The sequence below is a fragment of the Zonotrichia leucophrys genome, chromosome 1 (assembly GCF_028769735.1).
Source record: "Zonotrichia leucophrys gambelii isolate GWCS_2022_RI chromosome 1, RI_Zleu_2.0, whole genome shotgun sequence".
Taxonomy (NCBI): Eukaryota; Metazoa; Chordata; class Aves; order Passeriformes; family Passerellidae; genus Zonotrichia; species Zonotrichia leucophrys.
In genome coordinates, this window is record NC_088169.1 from 61,239,772 (window position 1) to 61,267,758 (window position 27,987).

At 40.8% G+C, this 27,987-nt stretch overlaps 1 protein-coding gene across 6 annotated transcripts in view; it reads right to left on the minus strand.

Annotated features, from left to right (window-relative positions):
* ENOX1 (ecto-NOX disulfide-thiol exchanger 1) overlaps positions 1-27,987 on the minus strand; it is a 357,261-nt gene that overhangs the window by 242,929 nt on the left and 86,345 nt on the right. For all 6 annotated transcript variants that reach the window (XM_064714384.1, XM_064714364.1, XM_064714402.1 and 3 more), the window contains one exon: positions 2,522-2,610. The gene's annotated coding sequence lies outside the window, so the exon portion shown is untranslated. The remainder of the gene's footprint in view (positions 1-2,521; positions 2,611-27,987) is intronic.

Here is a 27,987-nt window from a genome sequence, read left to right on the forward strand (position 1 = left end):
GATGGCATTCCTATTACTGTAAATATCTATTTCTGGCAATACTTTTTGATAACACCTTGGGGCAATACTTTCCAAGGGGAAATTACACTTCCTATGTCCTTTTACGTAGAACGGTCTTGCCTTTTAATTTAATTGGTTTTCCTTTGCTTCTGCATTCTAATGAAGGTACAGCGCATCCTTCCCCAACTACTTTATGTTTCTTAATATACATGCATCTAACATGTACATATATCAAATGAGTATCATATTTATCCTCTTTTTAAATGGCACAATACTAACTTGTATGTACATCACAAATTTCCAAGAACTAGATTGCTGAATAAGGAAACTTTCAAAATGTGTTTTAGACAAATGACTTGCCTAAAAATTCTCCCCATGGCAGCTGTTGATTGCATTTGTATCACATTATTAAGACACAGGCCCAACCTTGCTTTGTTTTGGCAATTTTAGCAGTAACCTTTGGAAGCCTTAGGTGAGGCGTGATTCAAACAACAATCATAGACAGGTCTGGAAAGGAAGATTTTATGAAGCTGCTGTTACTACTAGTAAAGTACTAGCAAATGCCAACTGCAACTAGATTTCTCCCTTACCCAAATGTCTTCCAGTGTTTTGCACTTCTTTCTCCCCACCCCCTGTCTAAGAAAACCACAAATTTTGCCTGAAGGGGTATCATCATTAAAGAAAGAAGCAGTGCAGTCAAAGCCTTAGGATGACACAGATCATTCAACAGTTGTTCAATTAAGTGAAAAGCTACTTATTTTTGAACACAGAGATTTCACTCAACACAGGCCCAAGGCAGCATTATCAGATTTGTATCTGCAGTATCTCAACCAGTCTGATGCAGGGCTTTCGCTCATTACAGAAGCTGTGCCCTTGTGTGAGGTTTACATCTAGGTTCAAAGAGTTTCTAAAGTGTCTTGGAGCTGTGTTGGCTTTAAAAGGTATTATCATAATAATTTCCAAGAATGAATTAAAAGTTGTTTTGGATACCTCTCATCTCCTAAATCCATCTGATTTTGTTTAAGGTTTACAGGCTACTTTCCCTGCAGAATTCCTACAGACTTATAAAACAGTATGTGACTACAGAGTCAACATGGAAAACAGTAACACCCAAAGCACGCCAAGGTAAGCCAAGCAAATGAAATACAGTATATTCAAAAATGAACATTTTTGAAAACTATTATTTAGGGCATACAATTCCTACAGACCCCAAGTGTGACCGATAGCAGGGTATGACCACCTAGATGGAAAAGTTGATTCCCATAGGTTTTTCTTGGCAGATTTCTATTAAAATGCTGTTTAGTACTAGATGTGAAAGCAGTAAGAAATAAAATTTTTCTCTATTATACAGCTGCATAGAAAAACATATTGAAATGCAGGAGAGTGTTTTCTGCCCTCTAAATCAGAGTGATTGCTGGCCACACTATCATTTCAGCTGACAAGGACATAGCATTAGCCACAGGCTTCTCACCACTTCGTGCCATGCTGACACTACAGGAGTCAGGCCATTATTATTATGCTCTTTTTACAGTCTCTTAAATATAAACTTTTTTTTTCCATTTTTGTAAACTTTCCATGAACCTGAGCTCCTCCTGACCAAAAAGCCTCAGTAATTCTGCTGATCGTCTGCTAAGTGTGCTTCTGAAAATATCCACAGCTGTAACTGTGGTCAGCTGCTCACATATGAGCAACCTGGATGGAAGCAATCGATTTCAGGGCCTTTTAGGGTAATGCAGCTCCAAAACATACTGAAAGGCAGAGCAGTGAGAAGAAAATGACATACAGGTCCAATTCCTTTCTGCAGTTCAACTGTATAAACTGCAATCATTCATTTTGAAGGAAAAATGAATGGGTTACTCCACATCTGTACAACAGTAACAGAATAGAGTTATGTCCTAAGCATCTGGTGAGAAACAAAATGAATTTTTCACAACATTTTCTCTAGCATAAAGTTAGATTTGGCTTGCAGGCATTAAAGATAAAAAAAATAACAAGTCAGCATAGGGGTCTACATGGTGAAATACTGTCCTGGTTCCAGCCAGGGCAAGGTTAGTTTTTGCAGTGGCCAGGATGGGGAATGGCTAGGACCCAGAGGTTATCCTGTACCACCTCAGGTCATCTTCCAAGGACAGGTGGAAGGGCTTGCTTCTGGACTGGGGTGGCATGGCAGAGGGAGTGGCTGTGCATTGTCAAAGGTTTCCATGGGGTCAGCAAGAAGATTTCTTTCTCTTACACGCTCTATCATTAGTATTGTTGCTGTTACTGTTCGTTTTCTTACTGCATTGCTGTTTCTAGTAAATTGTTCTTATCTCAGTTTGTGATCTTTATCTTTTGTGACTCCCATTCTCCTCACCACTCCATCATAGAGGAGAGGAAGGAGGAGGGAAGGAGGGAATGAGGCAGGGAGAGAGCAGGGGAGTGAGCAACATACAGCTTGGAGTGGTTTCAGTGGGAACACTAAACTGGAGAATACCATTCCTAAACCATGACAAATAGTCAGAACACAATACATTTTACAGACCTGTACACAGGAAGGTAACTTCTCAGTGGCCCCATCACAGTATTTCCAAACTTTCAAATTTCAAACTCTACAAATTCTCATGGCCAATCCTGCAAAAATTGGAAAGTAAAGTTAAAACTAGGAAGTTCCCAAAGGAAAAGCAATTAAAATCAGCTCTCTCCTTGGATATACAATGCTAAAAGTCAGAGTAGAATTGGTTTAGAGGATATTAAACATTTTAAACTACAGAAGCAGCTAGATCATAACAATTACACAAATATAGCAAAGTCCAAGTTAAATAAAATGCAAAGTGGTAAGTTGCTGTTAAAGATATGTTTCAGGGTAAAAATTCAATGCATATATGGAACTGGAGTAGAAGAAAGAGAGAATACTGCACCAATTTATATTCCCTTTGAACTGTCTGTAATACAGACCATAAAGTGCATTTTCAAACATATAGCATATCACAGAACTAGACAATTATTTCTAGCCATGGCACTTCTAGGCTTTTGGGAAAGGAGAGCAGAAATAGTCTAGTGGAACTGTGCTGTGTGACAAAGCATCTACTGGTGGGTTCTGCCCAACATCAATAAACAATTGTTTTTCTTTAAATGAAGGAAAGAATTTCAGCAGTAAACAAATGCTTCACATCTTGCATGAATACTTCAACAGAATCAAAGCAAACCTGTCTTTTCACACCTCCTGGAAGTGTTATTCCAAGTCAAAATACAAGTCATAGCCTGAGATCAGTTTTCAATCACGACAACCATAATGCCGTGATAATAAGGGATGGTGACACACAAGACACTAAAGCTTCCTGTGATACTCCCCCCTGGAATCCATGCTCATTATTGTAAGGATAATTATCTGGGTATCCCTGAGACCAATTTTGCACTTTTTGTATAAATATGACCCCTTGCATATGACATGAAATTTAAAATCATCTCCTTCACGGATATCATTGAGTCATTCCATTACCTCTGGGACAGATATGAATTATGCATTCTTTGATTCTCTTTAAAATTTAGATGCACAAGGGGGCACGGAAAAATCTAAATGGTACTAAAAATATAAAGCATTCAAGAAAGAAACAATAACTTGCATGCTACTAAGTGCTGCAGTGCTCTGAAGGCTCCCTGCCTGGTCAAGAAAAGCACATAAAGCACTGAAAGGCAACAGCAGGCCCCCATGCTAATGGCTGCTAGTGACAAGGGCTCACTGAATGTCACTGCTTCACACACTGTGTACTGTTCATTTCTCTTATCTGTGTGACCTCTCTTTTGAAATGACTGATGAAACTCGCCTGAATTAGCATCTTTGCTTCTGGGCATTTGCCACCTAGAAGGCATTTAGTAAAATCTCTATTAAATACAAAAAAAAAAAGCATGGGGGAAAAAAGATCATAATCTTAACAAAAAAATAATCACTATGTCTGTTAAAGAATAGTCTGTGTGTAATGCAAAAGGACTACTCTGAAGCCTCCTTGTTAGGTTATTTTTCTACCTTGACACCCTTTAGGAGTACTGGCTTGTCACAATACATGCATTCACACTGCATACTTGGCTAACATTTTCATAATTGGTGTGAATAAAAAGAAATAGCTGTTACTGCAAGAAAAAAAAAAGAAATGCCTCTGTTCTGATGCCCTGCTGCTATGATGACCTATTTCACACTAGCATCTGCTCTCTTCTCATGAACCACTCCAGATGTAAGCTGGCAAAACAGCACTGCAAGTATGTTACCCAGATGTCCACCGAGTGCTGCAGATGTTTTCTTCCATGCTTCACATTTAATGCGTGCCTGATTAATTTTTTCATTATTATCTCAGCTACTTGGCCCACAGAATTTCCTACAAAGTTTGCAGAATCCAGGATCTAATTTGCAGCCACAAGGAGCAGCTCCCTTTGTGTAAACAGGTTCATTAATGTCTGGAATAACCAGTCGACAGAGCCTTGGTCTGAATTGCCAAAAGAAATGCAAACTTCAGTAATCTATTATGTCTTGATAATATTTGCCTGAGGATTTAACACAATGTTCATTTCAATTCAAAATTACAGATGTTTGCAATATTCAGATGCATCAGTCTGACCAAAAATATTATGCCCATTCTCTGCCTCAAGCCCTTGACCTGAATGAGGTTAGTGACAGGGATATGAATGACTTGAGTGGAAAATGAAACACAAAAGTAGTTTTATCGTGAGGAACAATATTTCTTCTGTCACTAAACCATTTTTTCCCCCTCAAAATTACAGAGTAGACTGCAAATCTTCAAGGCTAGCAGTCACGACGACAGTCTAAGTGCCATTTAAAAGAATAATAATTTATGAGGCGCCTTGGAAGAATAGCAAAGGTCACAGAGTAAACTCCCCAGGGAGGACAGGATGACAAAGGTTACAAAGATGACTAAAGACTGCCTACAGAAAGGAATTTTCTTGGAAGGAAGATGTTGTCTTGCAACAGCTTCATCCTACCTAACACAGTTCCTCATCCAAATGAGCAGTTCACCTTTAAGTTAGCTAAAAGGCGTTGCTTGCAAAATGTGCTTCTGAAATTTGTAGATTAGCAGCTTGGCCTTGTACACACTGAAGTCCCACTGAAGTGCTGGCAGAGGGAGGACACTGTGGGTTTGTCCCACAGGGCACAAGGGGGATGCCTTGGTGTGATCCCACACGGGACATCAAGATTGAAAAAATCTCTGGAGTCCTTGCAAGACAGTCCCCAAATAAATCCTACTTTTGTGGCAACCAAAGTACCATCTGCAGACCTCCAACAGGCCACCACAGACTGGCACAATTTCTCTCAGAAGCAGTGTGAGGAGTTGGTAGGTAAGGAGCCGAAGACACACAGTTGACACACTGCTCCTGCACAGTTGTAAATATGCACACAAGCCATCACTCTACCAAGCAGTTTGGGCAGCTTTTCCTTGCCACAGCTATAGCATTCCCCTTCCTCAGATGCTGCAAGTATAGAAAAAAAGGCAAGCATGAAGAAAAGCAGGAACAACACTTTTTGGCACAGCTCCACTTTCTGCCAAAACATCTCTGGGCTCATAAAATACACATGAACTGGTGAGAGAAGCTGATGCTGCAAACCTGGGAGTAACCAGTGGTGTCTACAAAACATCAGAGTGATAAAAAATAGCTTAACCTGAAGCCAGCATGCAACAAAAGACAGCTCATCTCTTCAGAAATGTGTGGCCATAAACATTTTGAAAACTGACAGTTTCCAACTGCTCACGATCAGCTGTGGGAAGTTTCTGCAGCTGAATCGATGGCTGGCACTTGTGGAGGGGTCTGGCACAGCTCTGAAGGGTACAGATGTAACAGGTGCTGGTAAAGAAGAGGTTATTGACTGCTTTGAGTATAAGAGAATATATCTAATTTCTGTAGGATAACTATGAGAGCCCATCTTGCTGGTATCTGACCTCCATGCCAGGCCTCCCAGTCCATAAAGAGGTACCTGAGAAGCAAATAATCATTGAGTCAAATTATCTAAGGAGTGTTTGAGGATGCTTACCCATTTTCTATGCTAAAATCAGGCAATTTTCTAAAGGGGGCGAATGCCACCAACATTCAGAGTATCTTCAATCCTTTCCTCCAGCAGTCCCTGGTCCATCACAACAGACCACAAAGCCTTTGGCTGGCTGTTCAGATCACAGAACATTTTTACAGACCCATAACTGCACACTGATGACAGCAGAGTGTGCCTTTGGGAGAGGCAAGGGCAAAAGGCAAGTGGAAGGTGAGATGCAGCTGAGCAAGACTTCAAATGAAACATCATCTTTTATCCTGCACGTCACCTGCAGAAAGGAGGGAATGTCACAGACACATTGCAAACACATGAAAGAGCTCAGGCAATTCCCACTCCTGAGTGACAAATCCACTGGGCATGCTGCCAGGCAGCCCTCCTGAACCTGCCCAAGGAAGGGAACCAGTATCCACCCCAAGATTTGCCTCATGCTTAGAGCCGCTTACTCCGGCGCAGAACCTCGCCCTCAGTGCTGAGCCTTGGTGGGCTTTGTGAGAGGGGTTTTATACTCTCCTGTGTTGGTTTTGTATGCCTTGTCTTCCTTTATTAATTTTAAACAGAATGGAGGGATGTAAATTCACCATTGGGGATATGTCAGTGTTTGCTCAACATGCTCCATATACCTTTATTAATTTTGTATTGAATGGTGGATGGGATTTCACTCCAGGGGGAAATCAGGGGTAGCAAAAGGTCTTTCCCACAGCAGGGCAGCAGTGGGGAAGGGGAGGCAATTTCTCTGTGGGTTTATTTTGAGTGATTTATGTGCTTCCATGGGTTTCTAAAGCTGAAGAATTTTGAGCTTTCATGAACAGGCATTTTCAGTGCCATGACCCACTGGTCTAAAGATGTTTATTAGCTTAATGTAGCATTTGTTATTCAAGTTTTACTGCTTAGAGTACATTTTAAAAGCAGCAGATGATGCCTTCTTGTAGTGCAAGAACAGTATGTAAAGAGGGAAATTTAGAAGATTTCAAAATTGAGACCTATTTCCAAATAAGACTTATTCTTTAATGGTACAAATGCATGAATGGCATATGAACTGCAAAAGGGTTGTTATTTGACACAGGTTTACAAGGTTTAACTCTTGGCTATAAAGTTTAATTCTTGGCTCGCTGCAAAAATTGACTGTATCTGTGAGAACAGCTTGGCAGCCTGTCATTTCCAACAGTGCAATTCCCAGCCCCCAAACAAGCCAACACTTGGCTTGGAGCATGCAGGGATACTCAATGTCCTGGACTGATGGAAATGTTGTGAAGTTACTTACTTGTAGACAACTCTTTGCTATCAACTTCCAATTCACACAGTATGATTACACTCCAGCACATCCCTTTGTTTAGACTCTTTCTCCCAGAATATCTCAATTCACCAGTATCACAACAATGAAGGGGATATTCCCTTTTCGGTCTGTCCTACTTGCTTTTCAATAAAAAGTTTTCAGAGGGGAAAAACAAACCAAATCAACAACCCCTCATGCCTCCTTTAGTTTCCAGAGGTTCCTAGGTTGCAACTTCTCCATACTCAGCTTTGCAAAATGCAATAAATAATGAACAGCAGTGTCCTGAAGGATCTGGCCATTTCATAAATGACAGTCAAAAAGCACAGAAGCAACAGGTGCTGTTTACTGTTCAGTTCTTCACTGCAACAAATTTCACCCTCACTTCATCATGTATTTTCTCACTCACATTTCTGCAATGCAGGTACAGAGGCTGCTCCACTTTTCTAACCCTCTGAGAATGACAGGTGTCTTTGCTGACTATCTGAGCACAAAGTCTGTGACTTTGTACCTCATCTCCAGCTCCACCAGCACTCAAAGAGTGAAACCCAGCCCCACGTTTACTGCACAGGGCAATTCAGATGGTGATTCCTCTGTACTGTGGAGGTCTCTGTGACTCCTCAGTCCAGGGACCTGTTGTGGGAAGGTGGCCATGGTGTGAAGCTGTCAGTGTACAGCAATTTGGGGAACGTTTGCTGTGTAAGGAAGATGAATATTCTAATGTAAAGTCTAATGCTTCTGTTTGCCCTTCCCTAGGCAGCTGTGACATGGAGAAAAGCTGACCAGACAGCAAAAGACCTGTTTCACTGATCAGAAGATGCCACAGCAAAATTTATACTTCTAAAGACTTACTAGGATTTATGCTCCTGAACAATGCCTTCCTGAGACTGCTTCTCTAACAAACTTCAAATGGTGAACTGAATTAATCATTTGCTTGAGCAAAACATAATACATGCTTGAAAACTGAATTAAAGACTAGCTGGCTCTCCCTGCACATGCACAAGTGATTCTTTTCCTAAACTGGTGCAGGTGGCACACAAACTCCTTGTGTGACTGACAGCAAGGGCAGAAAGTTTCTGCACTGAAAAGCTCAGTTCCCATTTTGAGCACCAGAAAGAGCAGAACTGCTTCATTTGAAAAATGAGCGATAGAAACAGGAGAGAAAGGGAATAGAGGAGTGCAGCTGGCTGTCATGGGCTCTCTAGGTCAGCACTTTTATACCTGCTGAACACAGCTGGATTTCCAACACATGGGAGGGAAAGAGGAAGGGCAGGATTTGAAAACTGGCTCACATCCATCCAAGATGATACCATGCAATCCAGAGAAAAAGTAGTAAATACCAGGTACATGTCACAGCACACAATGCTAACAGCCTTTAATAATGGCTAATGCAATGATACTCACCAGCCTCCTTGCTGTGCTGCCAGCAGCCTGAGTGTTACCAAGGACTGAAGGCAGGCAGGCATTGAGGCAGGGAGCAAAGGAAGACAGGCAGCCCTGCCTAACTGTGAGCCTCTTGCTCAGGATCCTGCTTACTGACCTCATGTAGGAGTACAGGAGTCAGCCAGCGCTCCACCTCACTTGCCTATTAGCTGTGTCCTCACCCTGGTTTCAGCCAGGGCAGGGTTAATTTTCTTCCTAGTAGCTGGTACAGTGCTGTGTTTTGGATGTAGTATGAGAATAAGGCTGATAACACACTGATGTTTTAATTGCTGCTAAGTAGTGCTTTCACTGAGTGAGTCAAGGACTGCTCACGTTCCCATGCTCTGCCAATCAAGGAGTTGAGAGGGAGTATGGCCAGGACAGATAACCACAGCTGATCAATGGCATGTTTCACACCATAGAAGATCATGCTCAGAAATGGGCAGGGCATTTGCTCATTTGGTGCTGAGCAACCGTGTTGTGCACCATTTTTTTTCTTGGGGTTTATTTCTCTCCTTTTTTCATTACTCAATAACTACTATTATCATCATTAGCAGCATTATTATTGTTATTGTTAATACTAAATTTTATCTTACTTCATTTATTAAAGTGCTCTTATCTCAACCCACAACTTTTACTTTTTTCCTAATTCTCCTGCCCACAGGGAGGGGTGTTGGGGGATGGGGTGAGTGGGAAGGTGCATGGTATTTAGTTGCTGGCTGGGATTAAACCACAGCAGTTCTGGACAAACTGCAGGTCAGCAGTGATATTCTGTGGCCTGTTCCTTTCCAAGTCCTCCAAAAATAGAAGAGGGAATGATGTCTTAAGTTTTAGCTGTCATATTTTTCAAATTTTATACTGCATTTCTATATAATTCTGAACTTCATACAAAGTGTTAGCAAGTTCTCTTCACAGTTTACTTAGACAAAACAATCCTTTTCTAGCCTGAGAACCAAGGACACCACTACAGCTTCAGGCCCAAGAAGCGTAAACAAAAGCAAATTGAGGAGAGAAATCTGGGAGGATGGGACTTCAAGGCATCAGAACTGGCTAGAGTTACTGTTTCTGTCCTTCACCTTCCTGCAGCTGCCTTGCTCTCCTCTCTTTCAGTGGAACTGTTTATAAAACTTTGGATGAAAATTGCATTCAGTCATTGCCTCTCTTCACCCTGGAGAAGGCTCAGGGGACCTCATCACAGTATTCCAGTACTTAAAGGGCAGCTGCAAAGAGAATGAAGGCTTTCTCTTTACAAGGAGACGTAGGGAAAAGACAAAGGGCAGGGATGAAAGTTGTATCAAGAGAGGTTTCAGCTCAATACGAAAAATAAACTTTTACTCTGGGAACAGTCAAGCACTGGAACAACCTCCTAAGGCATGTAGTAGAATTTCTGTCTAGAGGTTTTTCAGATGCAATTGCACAGGGTGCTAGATAATCTCATCTAGGCTTCTTTACCCACAAAATGTTGGACAGATGATCTTTCAAGGTCTCTTCCAATCTGGGCTGTTCTATGGTTCTATAACTAGCCATCCCCCAAATCCTACTTCTCTGGAGACTGATTCCCAGAGCTTCCCATCCAGACCTTCAAAGCTGCCTGTATCATCTGCTCTTTCTCTCTGAGGTTAAGGTTGTCACAGAATAATTTATATTGGAAGGGACCACTGAGGGTCCTCTTGTGCTTAAAAGAGATTGCTCAGAGTCTTCTGCAGTCAAGTTTTTTACAGCTTTGAGATTGGAGATTTCACAGCCTCTCTGGACAATTTGTGTCAGTCTTTGATCACACCTGTGGTGACTTTTTTCCCTCCAAATATATACAGTCAGGATTTCAAATGCTCCAAATTGTGTCTGTTCTTTTTCTTATCATTGTGCACCTTTGAAAGAGTCTGACTTATGCATCCCCTCCCATTAGGTAGTCTTAGACAGCAATAAGATTCCCCAATGACCTTTCCTTGATCTGAATAGCCCCAGATCTCTCCACTCCTCATATATCCTCTGCTCCAGCTCACTGTACATCTTGGTGGTCCTCCAGGGGCCTTGCTTCAGTCTACCTATGCCTTTCTTCTACTGGGGAGCCCAAAATCAGATACAGTACTTCAGGTGTGGGCTCACATGTGCTGAATTAAGGACAATTACAACTTCCAACCAAGCTAGGTACAGCTAAAAGTATCCAGGGGTCAGCAGAGCACAGAGCTAGAACAAAACATCCTACAAATATGTGCCCAAATGTGAGCAAAATACACAGAGTATTACTATGATTGGAGTAGCACTGAAAGAGAGATTAAAGTCAGCCACTCAAGCCCAGAGCAGTAGCAGACTCACAGGTAAGGCAGCCCAGCCAGTTGGGAGAGACTGGACAGATATGAGAGGAGAAAGGTAGGGAACACCATAATATTTCAGAGCACATAACCACTTAAATCAAAGCAGCTAAATTACTGCAGATCTTAACAGGAATAAAAACAGCAGTAATTTCTCCATCATAATATAATGGATAACTGTATCAGGCAAACAGATATTTTCTTATTATCAGTGTAGCATGATTAGACACTGTACAGCACCATCATGAACAGATGATAAAATGGGCCAAAAGTGGTATTGACCAATTGACCATGGAGGCATTTCTGCAACACAGAATATACACACGAAAATTGCAATCCATACAATCTTTGTGAAAAGATTACATATCTGCATCTACTATCCAAACGAATGATATCCCGAAAAATTTAAAAAAAAAGAATAAGAAAAATAATTGCTTGGCAAAGCTTCATCTCTAATACACAATACCAAATTTCCACATACCTGGAAATGAGACCACTAATAACAAGAGGGAAAAAATTGCTAAGAGATACCAGAAAGGAAGCATACACACACAGGGGGAGGAAAAATAGTGATTTGTCTACCACCTTTGTGAGTAACTCCCTCAGGAAAGAGTCGTTTTAGCATTAGGACCATGAGACATGGTAGCAGTAGTGAGTATAGAGAAAACAACAGCCTGGAGGGAAACGCTTTCATCAGGCCTGCAAATGTTGTCTGTACTAAGGAAAAAGGAACTTTGCATTGCCATGGGGGATTTTTTTGGCAGCAATAGCAGCACAAATTGAGTCCCTATGAAGAGCTGATCACAAGGAACAATCAAAGGCAAAACTCGGGTTTCTTCTTACTTTGTTATTGGAGGGAAAGGAAAGGAATGAAGGAGACTCTTATGCTAGGAATAGTCCTCAAAGCACTGGAGCAAAGTTCTGGTCAGTTCAATGATTTGGATATCTGCTCATGAAAGTCTGGTTAACATTTAAGGAATTACTCAGATGAGTAACTGCCTGTCATGGACACTTTTCTGCCAACACAGATTTCCTATGTGGACAAGACTTTCCCCAAATCCCTTCCAGTGATCAGAAGCATTGTCCACTCCTTCTATTTTCCTGGAAGGATGGCATTAAAAATGTCAAAAGTTACTGAGTTACACAAACTTACTCTTCTGTCTTTCTTTTTTTCCTTTTTTTTTAAACTTTACCCTCTGTCAAAAGAGGCATATTCTGATTTCTTTTGTTACTGGCTTGTTACAGAGAGTTACTTGCAATAAAGTCTTATCCTTGACCCAGCAAAATTTATGTAGGTTTATGCAAAGCAGAAAATGATCTTTTGGACTGAAATGCCTCCTCTAAAACCAGAGTCCATGACTCTAGACACAAATACTTCTAGCAAGGGCAGAAGCACTTGCCATGTTTGTATTTATTTTAAGTAATGGGATGATAATAGGGCCACACAGTGATTTTTTTGTGGTTGGGAGAGGTTAGCAGCACAACTGAGGTTGAAAACTGCTGTCTTAAACTACTCAGAGCAAAGCCACAATATGGAAATACATTCTTTTTTGGACTACAGACTAAGAGGAATGAGTAGTGCTGGTGGGGGTTCCACAAGCCTATTTCTGGCTAGAAAAACTGCCCTGATGGAGATTCCCTGGAGCTCCTTGCTGGCCTCCACATTCACTCACAGTCCTGTGTCACATAATTAAGCCTGGAGGGGATATAGTGTGTCTCACCATGCCCACATGAACACACAAAAAGGGTCTGCTTGAGCAGAGTAGAGGATTTCTGGATTTCTATTAGCAGGAATCAGTGAGTGCACCTGAGGGATTCTGTGGCACGACATCATTGCAGTAACGAGCAGGCAGATGCCCTTGACAGAGGGAAAGGTCATTATTTTCTGCATAGTTTTCCTACCCACATCACCAGCCAGCTCACTTCCAGTTTGGCAAGCTGCTCTTTAAGCAGAAATCAGCCTGACAGAGACTTTAAGAAATGAAAGTATAATTAGGATCTGTTATATTTGGGATGTGTCTTTGCCATGTTACCGCTGACTTTGGAGCCTGCAATTACTGGCAGAAAGCTTTTAGCAAAGAAAGATTTGAATGAAATAAAAATAAACAACTCCTCCAAAAAACAGCAATCGTGTATCAGGGTGTGTCATCCAAGGGAGAATCTTAATGGCATCCTTTCACATCCCTAAAGCCCTGCACATGGAAAGATTCTGCTGAACTAGCCTGTGTCCACTAAACACCAAAGAGCAGAATAATTCTGCATTGGAATAAATTCTTCAATCCTTCTTGAATTAATACTAAAATTGCAAAGTGTCTGCACTCCAACCACTGCAGCCACATAAAGTAAGGTTGTGTTGAACAAAACAGGTTCCTCCTGTGCCTGCAAGAGACTTGTACATACATTTGCAACATGCCCATTGCTAAAGTATCTGTGTCACGAACTGATAAAGGAAATACTAATAGAAAAATGGAGAAGCTGCATGCACAGGCAGCTCTTACACTGAAAACTAAGTACAAACAGAGGTCACCTCTGGAAAAGACGGAGATAGGGCCTCCAGTAGCCTAATCCTAACAGCCATACTCTCAAAAGAACAGCAGCCCTTTGCGCACATGAACTTCTGGGTTTGCAAGTACACATGCATATTAAAAAATCATAAAAGCGAGACATCAGTGAGGGATGAAATCTCTCATGAAGTATTTCAAAGACCAAGGACAGACTGCATGTATGGCAGCATACAATGTGTTTTGCAACCTACAAGCACAAGTGGGGCTGTTCTCTGAAATACAAGTTTCTACTGCTGTAAATGCTCTACAGTTAGACTGAAACATTCCAATTCAGATTTTTAAGCTTTCAAACACAAAAACTGTTAAAAAATTAGAAAGGGATTTTAACAGGGTGAAACAGGGTCACAAAGGAAGCCTGAGCCCATTTTGAGAACTGGTTCACAAAAGAAACCCTTACACATAATTTGACTACAAGTTTGCAAAGACAATTCTCCAGATTTCTGCAAGGTCATTTCAGGTAAAGGTTTGAAAAGCACACTGTTTCTTTAGATATCCGGGTGTATATCCAGCAGGAATTAGAACAGCAAGAAAATCTGTTTTGTTCTGTCTGCCTGGAATCTGTCACCTTTTAAATCAACTTCTTAAAAACACTAGTTTCCATCTGCCAACAGCACCACAGTGTGTGTCTGTGTGTGTGTGTGTATATATATATATATATATATATATAGTGCTTTAAGTGCAGAAGAGGATATCGAGTCCCTCAGAAATCCCATGCTGTTATGTTTAGGACATATTTTGATGATATTTCCTACAAGTTTCCCAGTGATGGCTGTGTCAGCAAGCTCTGGCACAGAATAGCAGCCAGCTGGGTGTGGACTAGACAGCATGTGGACAGGAGTCAGGCTGAGGACAGCACTGGAGCTAGAACGGTTGTATCTGTACTGGAAATAAGGCTCTCATTTCTAAAGCATTTGCAGGATACACCCCCTCTAGGAAAAAAAAATAAAAAGAAACCAAAAAAGAAACACTTGATTTTAAATTACAGTCTTTAAATGTACATTACTTAGAATTACGTTTTAAGAGGATTTATGACTAAGATGGGGAAAAAAAAGGCTTCTATATTATTAGCTGCAATTTTGAGGAGGATATCACAGAAATTATGTTTAAAGGTCTGGTCCTGGCAGTTCACATACATGTAAATTGTTCTGTACAGCTCAGTAGCACCCACTTGCTAGACAGAGAAACGTCTGCAGGTTTGAACTGGTTGCATTATTGTTGGCATAAATTTACTCAAATTAGTCAGAGAGCTGGAAATGTCCTGATTCAAAAAAATCCCAGGAACAAGTTAATAGTTAATATATATTTTCAGGGCAACCTGGAAAATCTTTTGAAAAAATGTTTTTAAAAATCTTTTTTTCCACTGAACAGCTCAGAGAAGTATGTCCCTGACAAAGGCCCGTAAGGGGCAAAAACACTGGTTATTTGTTCTCTTTTGCTCTTTACAAATGAAGCAAACTACAGTTAATATATTATGCATGTCTTTCAGCATATTTTTATTTCGCCTGCTGTGCCTTGGGAACTTTCACTTTGTTTTGTTTTGCCTGGGGAACTTTGATTTGATTTTGTTTTTCTGGTTAATAATAAAAGTGAAGTATTAGGGCAGGACGTCAACCAATCTAGAGCACGTGAGATTTGTTTAAGTTTCAATGAAAGAGCCTCCCAACGTCTCTTTTCCAGTCCCTTATCTTATCAGTCACCAAACCACTCTCCACAAGCTGGCTTGTCAGAAGAACAACATGGGCCAGTTGCTATTAGTAATTTCATTTCCCGTTAACAGGCTCTGTTGTTTCACCTGCAAGAATAAGACAGACTTTTCCAGTAACACACTGTAGGGTCTCAGTCCTGCACAGGTTGGATACAGAGTCCAATCTGTGCCTTATACTATTTGAATTCCCATTAAGGTTGTCATTAAAATGGATAAGCAAAAGATATTCTTCAGTGGCAAGGAATTTACTCCTACTGCAGAACTGAAAGGGGGAAAGTGAACATCAAAGCGTGTGGGAGAAACAAGGGGGAGAGAAGACAATTGCCAGATTAGACAGTCACTACATTCATTACTCATTAGTACTTTTTAATTTTATTTGGGGATGGGGGGGATCTCTCTTAATGGCTCTCTCTTTCCCTCAGCATATGGGAAAGCTGAGGAGCAAGAATGGACTAAGGAAAGCAGGACCAAAGAGATGGGAATGAAGGTTGAAGGGTTTTGATGGGGCTGAAAATCATGTTCTGGGTAAATAACCAACCGAGTGAGGCAAAGAGTGGAAAAAGAAAAGTTAGAAATTATCTGCAAGGGCAGGGTTCAGAAATGAATGGTCACACAGCAGCACTGAGGGGCAGGCAGGCTCTCCCCCAGCTGCATTTGTCTCTAGCCTGCCCTACCCCACCAGCTGGAGGGCAGCACCTATACACCACTGCTACAATAAACTGGTATTAGTGGGTGGCTAATTTCCCCCTTCCTTTGCTCCCAAAAGGATATCCTCATTCAGTCCCTAACTTTTCTAAAACCCTTTTCCAGCCTGGGGCAAAGACAGAAGCATGATTACATGGACAGACTCCTGGAGGGTCACTATTTATTTTCTGAAGGATACACAGAAATTGTTGGTCTGTTTGTGTATGTCTAGACAACAACATACAAATGTGCTGTCCTCCTCCTAAAAAAGCTGCAAGACAATTTGGAATGAACCAGCTCAGTTTCTTGCCTTTTCAAGGCCTTTAAGCATGTTGGTCCCATGCAGCAGGGCAAGTTATTCTGAAACTCTCAGTGGAGAAACTGCCCCAGTCCTTCAAAGGTGGTGGAAGATGGTTTCAGGATGTCATCCTCCTCTTTCCTCTTGTTTGAGGACCAAATCAGTGGAATTCCTCTACTGTGAACAGAATCCGGAGAGGAAATAATCTGTTTGCAACAAGAAATTTGAAGTTTCTCATCTATGTGACCCACTTACAACCATGTTTTCCTTCTTCCTACCACTGATTCTCCCTTTCTAGTGGCGATTTTCATTTTTTTCATTTGTTTTTTTTATTTATGTATATATATATATATATATATATATATATATACATATTTATTTATTTACTTACTTACTTATTTACCCTAGATCTGGTGGGACAGTGAAAACATGCAAATTAAGGTCTGAAGAGAAGCTCCTCAGATGCAAGATGAAGGCACTGCCTGTCTGTCCAGGTGAAGGAGAAGGGAATTGTCTCACAATTAAACTGTCTAGTTCTGCCAGGTCCCCTCTTTCCCCCCCTCCCTGCACTCTCCTGAGCTGTACTTAGTTGTGCAGTTCTGCTCTTACCATGAGGCAGCCCCCAGACACAGGTAAAATATCTGGGAATCACACTTGATTGATAGGCTTGAAACAAGAATTTTCCTGGCTCACAACCTGGGAATGAGCTGAAAAGGGCTGGGAAGATGGTTCCATAACCCTCAGGGGCAATTCCCACTGGCATCTTGGTATCCCTCCTTTGATAAAACTTCCCAGGGTATTTCATATGGCTCCTATAAGATCCACAGGAAATTTAAAAGACATTTGCTAAAGATGGACTGAAATACAAGCTGCTCAAGTGCCTTTTTGGTGACGTTACTTACTTGTTCTTAGGCCTGAGAGCTCTTGTCAGCAAGGACTGTAAATGCTGACAGCTGAGATCAGACTGGTAAAGCCAGGCCTGAAAGACAGCTGGCACAATTGCTCAGGTTAACCCCAGGCTGCCCACCATGATGCATATCTTCAAGTGAAGATTGAGACTGTAAAGCACAGAGCAGCCAGAAAAAAAAAAAAGGAATATATGAGAGAAAAAGGCACCATTTAGTTGGCCATGAAAAAGTTTCTTTTGGCTGCTTTAGCCCTAAAACATATGCATATTGAGACCAGAAAGTATAAGCTGTCTGACCAACAGACCTGAAGATGACATCACTGAAGGGTGTATCAGGGCTCAGCTCAGCATTATCTCTGAAAACTACTGCTTTATCTCTGAAAACTACTGCTTCTGCAGTCACCGCTGCACCAAAGCATGTGACAATCCTGCTAAGAGCTGAGTCACCAAAACCTGATTTTTTGCTTTGTGGCGTTGGCTGCAAAATTAAAAATCTCTGGATGTTTTCCTGCCACTTCTCCTTCATTAAAGACAGATTTTTTTAACAAAGAAAAGAATGGTGTAATCAGTATTAGATTACTCATCTGGCCAAAAACCTGTGTCCACATTCAGATAGGAGAAAGAGCTACTCTTTTGCCTCAGCCTCACCTGTAACTTAAAAGAGGTTGTCAAGGAAACAACCACCCCTTTTCCCTTCCTCTGCCTAGCCTAGTGTGTGGCATCTGAAGGATTCCCTCTCCCCTCTGATGCTAGTTGGAATTCTTCTCATCAGTCCCTCTGTACAGGCTTTTGGAAGTGTTACCTCCACCATACCCACAGAGAGCTTGCCCCAGAGCTAAGGAGGCATGAGATACATCACCCACCTCAGTGTTTGTTACACAGCCCCAGCATAAGCCCTCCTAACTCCAAATGAGAGCCACCAGGGTGACAGGGTGCAGTGGCTTAACTAGGGCCCTGAAAGTTGCCTATTTGCATCAGTGTACCACTGCACCTGATAGCATTAGATCTGTCTCCTAATAACAAGCTTAACGAAGCTAGAAATGGCAGCACTGGAGTGTCACACCCTGACACCCTGTTTTAATAAATAAACAACAGAGACACTATTTGAAAACAATCAGTGCCGTTGTGACTCCTCTTTACTCTGCTGCTATGCTTGGGAGGCAGAAGCCCCAGGGTGAGGCCAGAATTAACTGCTCTGGTTCTGCCATTCTTCCAGTTCCTCCCTTAACACTCAATGAGTAGTTGGTTTCCTTAGCAGAATAAAACCCAATCAAGTCCTTCCAGGCTGAAAAGGAGAACAGAAAACCTTGCTAGAAAGTGATACTCCATAAAACACTTCCATCAGCTTTAACTTCATGCACTCAATACTTCTCATCATCCTCTTTTCAAGCAAGTAACAGAGCCACCACACACTTATGCTAATAAAGCAAATGTAATATCCTCTTCCTCCCTGTTTTCCTTTCTCCCTGGGGTTCATATATTAAAAAAGGGATTCTCTAAATGATGTTTAGAAAAGCTTCCAACTATTTATTCGCTTTCCTTTATCACTGTGCTGAGGTTGCACCCAGCTGATACAGTGGTTTGGTTTTTCCAGCTGGGAATCAAACTGAGGCACAGCAGTAGAAGCAGAAGTTAGATCCCACCGGCAAGACACAAATTTTCAAAGCTGTTGTGAGTATGAACTCATTTAAAAATCATTTAAAAGCCATTTAAATTAATTACAAAAAAAAAAAAAAAAAAAAAGAGAGAGAGAAAAAAAAAAGGAAGAAAGCTTACCTTACTAACAGCTTTAGGGCCTGTACTACATCTCATCTCTCAGGCTGGATCCCAGATGGTCAGAGCACCAAATTGCTATTTGAGTTTTAATTATTCTTGTTATTATATTCAAGGTATGTCTGGAGACAAATTATGAAGCCTCTTATGAGTGGTCAGGAAGTAGGCACACATAAAGACTATCAAAAGGCCCTGTCACACCTTGCTCTATGGCAAGGCTTGGGTCACCAAACTGTCCCATGCCGATCTACCATGATTAGAAAAGCCACAGGCAAACACAGCATTTGGAAAGTCTTTGCCCAACTAACATTCCTGCACCATGTTCCCTATTGGACATGCTTCTGGGATTTGGGTTTGCTTGCAACACTTTTCCAACACTAGCAGAGGTTCCCAAGCTGGCCACCTACGGCCTTGGGTAAAGATTACTGCAGAGCTGATTTGATTTGCTGACTGGAGTCCTGGTACCATTCCACTTCACCCATACTGTATGAGTTAAGTGCAGAATGATAGCACATGGGAAAAAATGCTGGTTTCCTGGCATTCCTCAATTCCCTGACCTTCATCTCACATTCAAATCCACACCAACGCTGATACCACTCATGCATCAGGCTGGGTGTCCTAACCAGCTTCAAAATGCAAGAAGGTCAGAAAAGAAAAGTCACCCCTGAGAAGAGAAACAGCAGCTTGAGCACAGGTCTGAGGCAGAGGCAAGCAAATGGGCAGACAAGCATCCACCTCAAAATCTTGTTTGGCTGCTCCATTGGAGGTATTCCAGTTGCCTTTGCCATATTATTAATTCATGCCTTCTTCACACATCATTGCCTGACTTGGAGTTGCACAAAACCTAAACATATATTAAAAACACTATCATTGCATAAACAGCTCATTAAAATGGATTTTAAATGGAGACTGTAAAACTAAAATAAACAAATCTAAACCAAGGGTAGAATGCCCTTAAAATTAGAGATTTATGCTTGACTGGAGAAAACAAACGAGAGACAGTTCTCTCATTTCATCCCTACAGATATGCCCACCCAGCTGTATATCCTGTAACAACTAAAAAGGCAGATCCAATGTGATTCCTCTGTGGGCAAACACTAATCTCCTTGCTTTCACAGACAATGGAAAATAAACTTGAGTACATGCTAGTTTGGTTAGATTATTCCAAACAGACTCTATTTTCTGTAATTCCTCAAAATAGATGCCTTTAAAGATATGTTTATGTGCTCAGCAGTTGTCCTGCGCTTCATCCACCCCTTATCTGAGCTGCAAAGTGTGAGACAGAGGCTGCTCCACTTCATAAAAAAGACTGGGCTGATGATTTGCTGCAAGACTGTGCCTGTGCTAAGAAACTCTGCCTTGAGGGAGCCAATTTTTCTAACTCAGTGGGCATATATCAAGGAACAGTTTGGGTGTGAAGGGCCCTTACAGATCATCCAGTTCCAACCTCCCTGATGTGGGCAGAGACACCTTCCACTGGACCAGGTTGCTCAAAGCCCCATCCAACATTTCCAGGGATGGGGCTTCCACAACTTCCCTGAGCAACCTGTTCCATTGTCTCACCACCCTCAGAGTAAAGAATTTCATCCTAGTATTTAATCTAAACCTGCCATGTTTCAGTTCAAGGTCATTACTCCTTGTCCTGGTCACAAGTCCCTGTGAAAGCTCCCTCCCTAGCCCTCTTGTAGGACTCCTCTGGTTGCTGGAAGGTGCTGGAAGGTCTCTCCAGAGCCTTCTCTTCCCCAGACTGACAAACCCCAACTCTCTCTGCCTGCCTTCACCACAGAGGTGCTCCAGTCCTCTGATCATCTTTGTGGCCCTCTTCTGGAACCACTCCAACAGGTCCATTCCCTTCTTATGCTGGGAGCCCCAAAAGTGGATACAATGCTCAAAATTACCAAAAATCCTCTGAGATTGGGTTTTAAAGCAATTGAAGTGACCTGGATTTTACAGCAGTATTCACTTCAAAATGCATAGATGCAGAAGCATTTTGAAGTGCTCAGGATATCACAATAAGAAAAGAGATTGGCCTTATCCTCTGCCCACTAGGACTGCAAACACAGGATTTGACTTTCTGACAGTATTTTAAAAAAAAATTTATAACTAGACTTACAGATCACAATTAAGAGATAAACAACTTAGCCAAAATAAAGATAGATCATTTAATGCAGCAAATTCAATATCACATTTAATGCTTTGGAAATCTTCCCTTCTATCTGGCTGCCAGGGTCAACATCTGCCTATTAATCTTTTTAGAACAATAAACATATCAGTTTGAGGCATCATATTATATGATTATGGGACTGGCTATCAGAAGGTATGTGGCAACAATAAAAACTCAGGAGTACTTACTGCTTAATATGCTTGAAATCCAGCACTTTGCAGCTTAATGCACTACTACTGGGAACACTAGTTACAACATCTAATTTCCAAGGGACATGAAATGTTCAAACCCAAGCAGGAAACAAAATTAACTAGTCCAAACCACAAGATTTTGAACAGTTTAAAATAGTAGTTTAAAATAACAGGTTTTTCCATTATAAACAGTAATATTGAATATACAATATCCATGATTCTGAAACAAATTCTTGCATTTTGCCTTCTGTTTTCTTCCTCGTTAGCCCACTTTGGAAAGGATGCCTCACAACAGTCCTTTCTATGGTGTTTTAATAAATAAACAATTTTCAGAAAACTTAATAGTGTCACAATAAGAACTAAATTTCCCAGCATCTACAATAAGAGAAATTACCATTTGATTCCTCACATATTTTTTAAAAGTAGATTTTCACTTGGACCTTTAGCAAACCATAGTCCTTTCCACTCAAGGGTGAGACACCAAACATAATGAGAGGAGAGGGAATTTCCCAACTCTGTAGCTCTGGTGTGAATCACAAAGGAAATTTTACACTTCCTTCCAAACAGATGTCATGGCAGAAGAAGCGGTCACACCCTCTGCAGAGGGATCTTCAAATGTCTCAACGCTGACAAAAATGTTTCAATTGAATTTTACATCCAGAATGACCCACTTCCATTTCTCATGAAACTGTTGCAGCATCCCAGCAAAGGCTGTTCAACTTTCCCCTTGCCATAAGCTTTTCAGAGTTTGGAAAGGCCTGCTAGGCTAAAAGGACCTAGAAAATGACCTACCAGTCCAGTGTTTTTCCCAGCAGAAATTCTTCAAACTTTTCTAAGTAAAAAGGACTGTTTTCACACTTGTGTAATGCTTTAATCTGAACTAAATGTGTCAGACAACAGAGCAGTATCTGGTACTGCACTCAGTGCTATCAGTAGGGAGCCCACCACTCGGAACATCACAAAATTTTTCTCCCAAATGGTGCCTTTTGGTTTAGTGGATTTTGCATGGAAGATCTAAACAAAACTACTCTCAGTTGGAGACTTGCTCAGAAATCTGCCACAAGTCTCCTGAAGTCCTGTAGTATTCGGATGCCACAAAACTAACACTGCTGCTGGTAAAAAAGGGAGAGATCCTATGGATGGTAGTGGTGCTGGCATGTGGTGCAGACACCAAATAACTACATTTATTTTCTGTCTTTATTTTCTTCACCTCTTGTGTCCACCCTCACACTCCAGCACAGAAGCTTATCCACTTTGGAGGTGCTTGATGTTTATAGTAATGTCTTGGCACACCATGGAAAAGCAACAATGATGGGTTAAGTGTGCTATAATGTCTACCCCAATCTCTCACAAACTTCATCCACTGTAGCTGCTCTCTTCAAAAAATCTGAGAGCTCATACTGTAGCTCATATGTAAAAATCTCTTTAGGTTCTTTCAGTTAACAAAACAGCACTGCAAAAATTAGAATGCTTCTAGCTGCCTGCAGATATTTTAACAAAATGGAAATGAATATCCTTCAACCCACCTGCGAGTGACCCGCATTTGCTCTGTTGGTAACAGCCCATGTTTCCTGCCACTCTTGCACAGCTTGAGAAGATTTGTACCTCTCCTACTGCCTGAGCTCCTCTTGAAGAAAAACACTACTCAGGCTGCATGAGCTCAAAAACATGAACCTTGAGATAAACCAATTTACCTTTAGACAGACCACATATTTGGTAGCACAATGTTAAGTGTGCTGAGCTAATTAGGAGCCGATGATTCCTCTCCACAAGAGAAGAGCTTCTATTAAGGGAAAATCCATATTCTACCAGATCAAGGTAACTAGTATGGGAGGGAGGAACAAAACAGAACAAAAAAATCTGTGAGAGCTGTAGTAGAAGTTATTCAATAATTATGCTCTCCCTTTTTACAAAATCCCCAAATATCCAGCAAATCACAATCAATTCTACTTCATGTAATACATCTGCTGCATAATCTGCTGGCTAGGTCTTTGATGTTCTGAAAAACACCAGTAAGTGTCATAAATAAATCCTCTCTAGTTATTTGGCTGCACAGCTCAACTAATATTTCACACAATATCACCAGTATGAAAGCCCACCAATTTTCTGACCTGTTGGTATAATTGGATTAAAATTACTATATTTGAATAAAAGTATGCCTGCAGTGTGATGTATCACTGAGGCTTCCATCTTTCTGTTCATTCAGCAAACAGCTCTGCTGCACATTGTGGGGAAGATTTGTCCTTTGTGACAAAGCCATGTCCACATTATAATCTTGCATGGAAATCTTATACAATGTCAGAAGTATTCCCTTATGTTTGGGGAATACTTTTTCTAGACAGATAGAAACCATAAAACAATATGGAGATACATTTCACCAAGAACAAATGACTTGTTGTGAATTTGTTTCGACTGCTACTAATTATTTCCACCTTCTTTACTTCCATGGCCCAAAAAGAGGGTTTAAAACGATGTTATTAAGTTGATACATTTGTGCTCATAGGAAGGAAGTCAGAAACCACTGTTTCACATCTGCTGTTTTTCATTTTCTACTTTCCAATTCCAAGGTTTCTCACTGACTGCACAGCACACAGCTCCTCCTACTTTCTCTTCCCTTCCTCTCGACCAAAAATAGAGAAAAAGCCAAGCCACATCAAACCACACTAAAATATATTTAACTTGTACTATATTGCAAATACTCCTTAATATTTTGAGAGCTGTATAAAAATTTCAAAATTTTGTGCCTCTATTTGCTCTCTTCCAATAAGCCCCTCAAGACAATAGCTGAAACATACAGTTATTTTTTAAACAAGCCTCTGTTGCTGTTGGCAAATATTTAAGCAATGTCTTTTGCCAGATTCTTTGCCAACATGAACTGCCTGGCTTCTTCCCATGGGGTTTACAGCCTCAAAAGTGTACTCACCCAGAAATGCTGGGGAAAATTAGGGAAATTAATGTATTTGGTAAGTTAAAAAGCAAATATGCGAGATCAATATAGCTTACGGTAAAGCCAGCATCCTTCAGCATGACTCACATTAATCCAATACAGATCATACACAGTGCTTTGAGATGAAGAAGCTACAGCATCTTGAAGTCCTAACAACTTTTATAGCGTGTCCTTGAAGTGTCCTGTTCCTTTCATCACTGCTGAGAAAATATCACAATCCCTTTACATTTTCTACCCATAATGATAGGGTGAGCAGTGCTGAGGAAAAAAAAATGCAATCACAATAACAGAGGAAAAAAACCCATGATTCATAGGCATAGAAAGTAAATCACTATGAAAGCCTGTCTCGTCCTCCTCTTTATTTTGCTCATAGGTCAAACAATCTTAATGAAGCCTCCTCCACACTCACTTTATTGTCTGCTCTCATATAGACCATAGTCTTTTCTAACCCCTTAGTTACTTTTAAAAGCTATGCTGACAGTCCTGCATGGGTTATACTGGGTGTTTGCTGAAGACCTGCTACAATTGAAAGGATCAAAGCCAAAGCATAGCACCATGCTCTGCTCTGTAATTTACCTGCCTGTATCAGGTAAAGTTGCCAGTGGAAAACTATGAATGATGATTACTCCCTCTGGGTAATCCACATCAGAAAAGGAAAGGTGCTGCTATCTAACTGCTTAACTTCCCTCTAACTTTCAACATACAAATGAAGGTTGTTAACTGCCTGCAATTTTATCTCTTTACCTGAATAAAGGTGATAAATTACCCTATTACATTTTCATATGCAAATTTGAAGCTGGATTGATGTCAGATCAAGAATCTGCTTCAGCAAGTCTGCCTTGTTACATACTTTGTCAAGGACCTTTATCTGGTAGAAGAAGCAGAGGATAAAAAGCCTTTGGCCAATGGGGAACACTCTGGAAAGGAGAGCAAAGGAGCATTTGCAGCGCTGAGACATTACTGCACTGCCTTAGTCTGCTTTTCCAGGTTGGTATGGGTTTTAAAAACAAAATAATACAGATATCAGCATGACAACATCCAAAATATTTTCCTGGGATCCCTGAACAGCCAAGCTAAAGTCTTTGCCATTGCATCTTCATTGCTACCTGGAGCTCCTCAAACCAGCTGGATGTAATTGCTAGCCTGGAGAAAGCTGCCTTGAAGTGCTGAACAGAGATTCAGAATGCTTGGAAGGGGCTTTACCACATTTCCTCTGGTGTTTTTATCCTGCTCTTGGCACACTTGTTCCACCTGTTCTCCCAACCTTGCTCCATGGAATGCTTTTCTACTTTTTCCCTTGGTTCTTTTTCCCTTTGAGTGACCTCTCTCTCCACCTCTTCTACTCTTCATGCACAGCATAACGATGATGAAGATGAAACAACAGCTGCATCTGAACATCATTCAAAATCATTCCCTCCTTCACTCTATTGACAAGCCGGAAGTCCAATTCCAGCCACTTCCCACCACTCCAAATTCTTGTTCTTCTCCTTGCAGATAAAACATTCTCCCAGACACAGTCTGAAATTCCTGAGACACTAGTATTGACTGCTGTCAATACAGACAAAACAGATCAGCAAAGAAATGTCAGATACTGAAATTTAAATTACTAGCACTAATCGAGTCAGCAAGTTTTTCAGACCATAGAAGAGATAGTTCAGAGATCTCAAAAATAAGAGGTCAGTATGCAAATCTAACCAAGAAACAAATTTAGGTCAAATCCTATCCCAGAATAACCATACCCATTTCCCACTGAGTCACAGTGTCTAGATGAAAAAATAACTCGAGTTTTAACCTTGTTTAATACTCTGAATAGGGGCAATCTAATAACAACCATCAGGACCTTATTGCCTGATATCCAAAGCAAATGGGCAGGTGATTCTGCTAGAAACCCTGTCTTTGTTCAACATCTTCTCCAGGGATGTCGAATCCCTTGGGCTTATGAAAGGAATGTGAAGGAAATAGTTTGTACTAACTCAGAATATCTACAAAGTAAATGGACTCATTAAAATCCTTAACAGCTGAAGCTGAATGGCTTAAACATATTGATTTTATGCAGATCTGTGGTGGTGAAATTTCAATATAAGTTATAGTACTCATACTATTTTTTTTCTTTATTATCTTTTCCTGTTCATAGAACCATCTATTGATGATGGGCAGGCATAATCTATTAAATTTTTACTTTCGGAGTTTTATTTGAACTATATGTTTATTGTAACAAAAAAATCCCTTACTTCTGAATTTATCCAGCTGTTTTGAAAACTGGATGTGAAACTAAAAGATCAACATGGTCTTCTCTGGTGTCTTCAGACATGCTTCTGGAGAACTGAGTTTCTTTCTGTCTTTTCAATCCATTTCTTCCTGAACACCAGAAAGGAACTTGAAACAATGATTTCTTTTCCCCAATCACTACTGATAAAAACTCAGTAATTTCACATATTTTCCTTTCAGACCAAGAATCTTGCAACCATTCCAAGACATGCCAAGTACAGGAGTGACCTGATACAAATACACAACACTAATAACAGAGAGTTACAGTGGCAGCTTCTCAGACACTATCACTTAATGTCAACACAAATAGACTACTGTGGTAATCCTTCAGAATTCTGTTATAAATTGTTTAGAGCTATTTATTTAATGAAAACCAGAATACTTTCTATATAAACCCTGCAAAATTTCCAACAGCAGTAGACAAGAAACAGATCTATTTTCTTTTAACCTGTAAAAATCAGATGCCTTAAGGTAAATAATTGCACCTCTGAGTTGTTTGGACCGGTTTTTTTCACATCTTTCTGTAGTCTTGAGATTAAATGAATATCTGCTTCACACTTCCCTGCAACTACATTTCAAATAAATACTCAGTGACAATTCTTGCCAAGTCTCTCCAGACTATTAAGGATGCAGTGAGTATTTCTGCACTTCTTTGGAAGGCAAAGATATGGGCAGCACACCCATCATCACTGAGGGCTTGCATCATTGCTCTGAGCATATTTCCATCACCTCTGGAAAAGCTGTGCTTGTTTGTTGCTATTTCTTTATCTGTCAAGTCCTTGTTCCTTTCTTGGCAAGAGAAATTTTATAGCACAAGGCTTTTGCAGACAGAATTCTTCCTAAAACTTACTTTCTACTATATTCATTTTAGCACTTTAGCCATTTTTCCTGCCATCAGCAGCAAACATGCTTTAACAATCAGCTCCTATTCACTTTGCAAAACAAGAATGTTTCCAGGAGCATGAAGCTTTGCCTAGAGTGTTACAGGCTCACCCTTTCTCAATCCTTGTTGAGATCTGCCACAATGCAATATGTCTTTCCTTCTCAGCACTTCAGATTTCAACTGACAGAATACAATTTTTTTCAAGTTTTACAAAGAATTTAGCATGACTTTTCCATTTATCTTGTTTTTATTCTCCTTATGTACAGTTAAGAAATTGTATTTCTTAGGTAGGGTGGGTCTAAGAAACCCTAGAAACCCAGCTTGCTTTCTATAACTGCTTGTAGGCAGCAGGAACGGGTGCCAGTTGCATTTGGAAGTATTGTTATAGGCAGCAGTAGGTTCAGAGAGAATGTCATCTGCATCCAGTGAAAGCAAAGGACTCTCAGCAGGAAGAATGTTGTTTTTCCATCCTCAGAAAGATTCCAGCTCTCTGGTCTCCTTGCTGCGTAATGCTGTTCCTGCCGTTCCCGACAGCTCCAGGGCTCCTTTCACACCCCATCCCACCCTC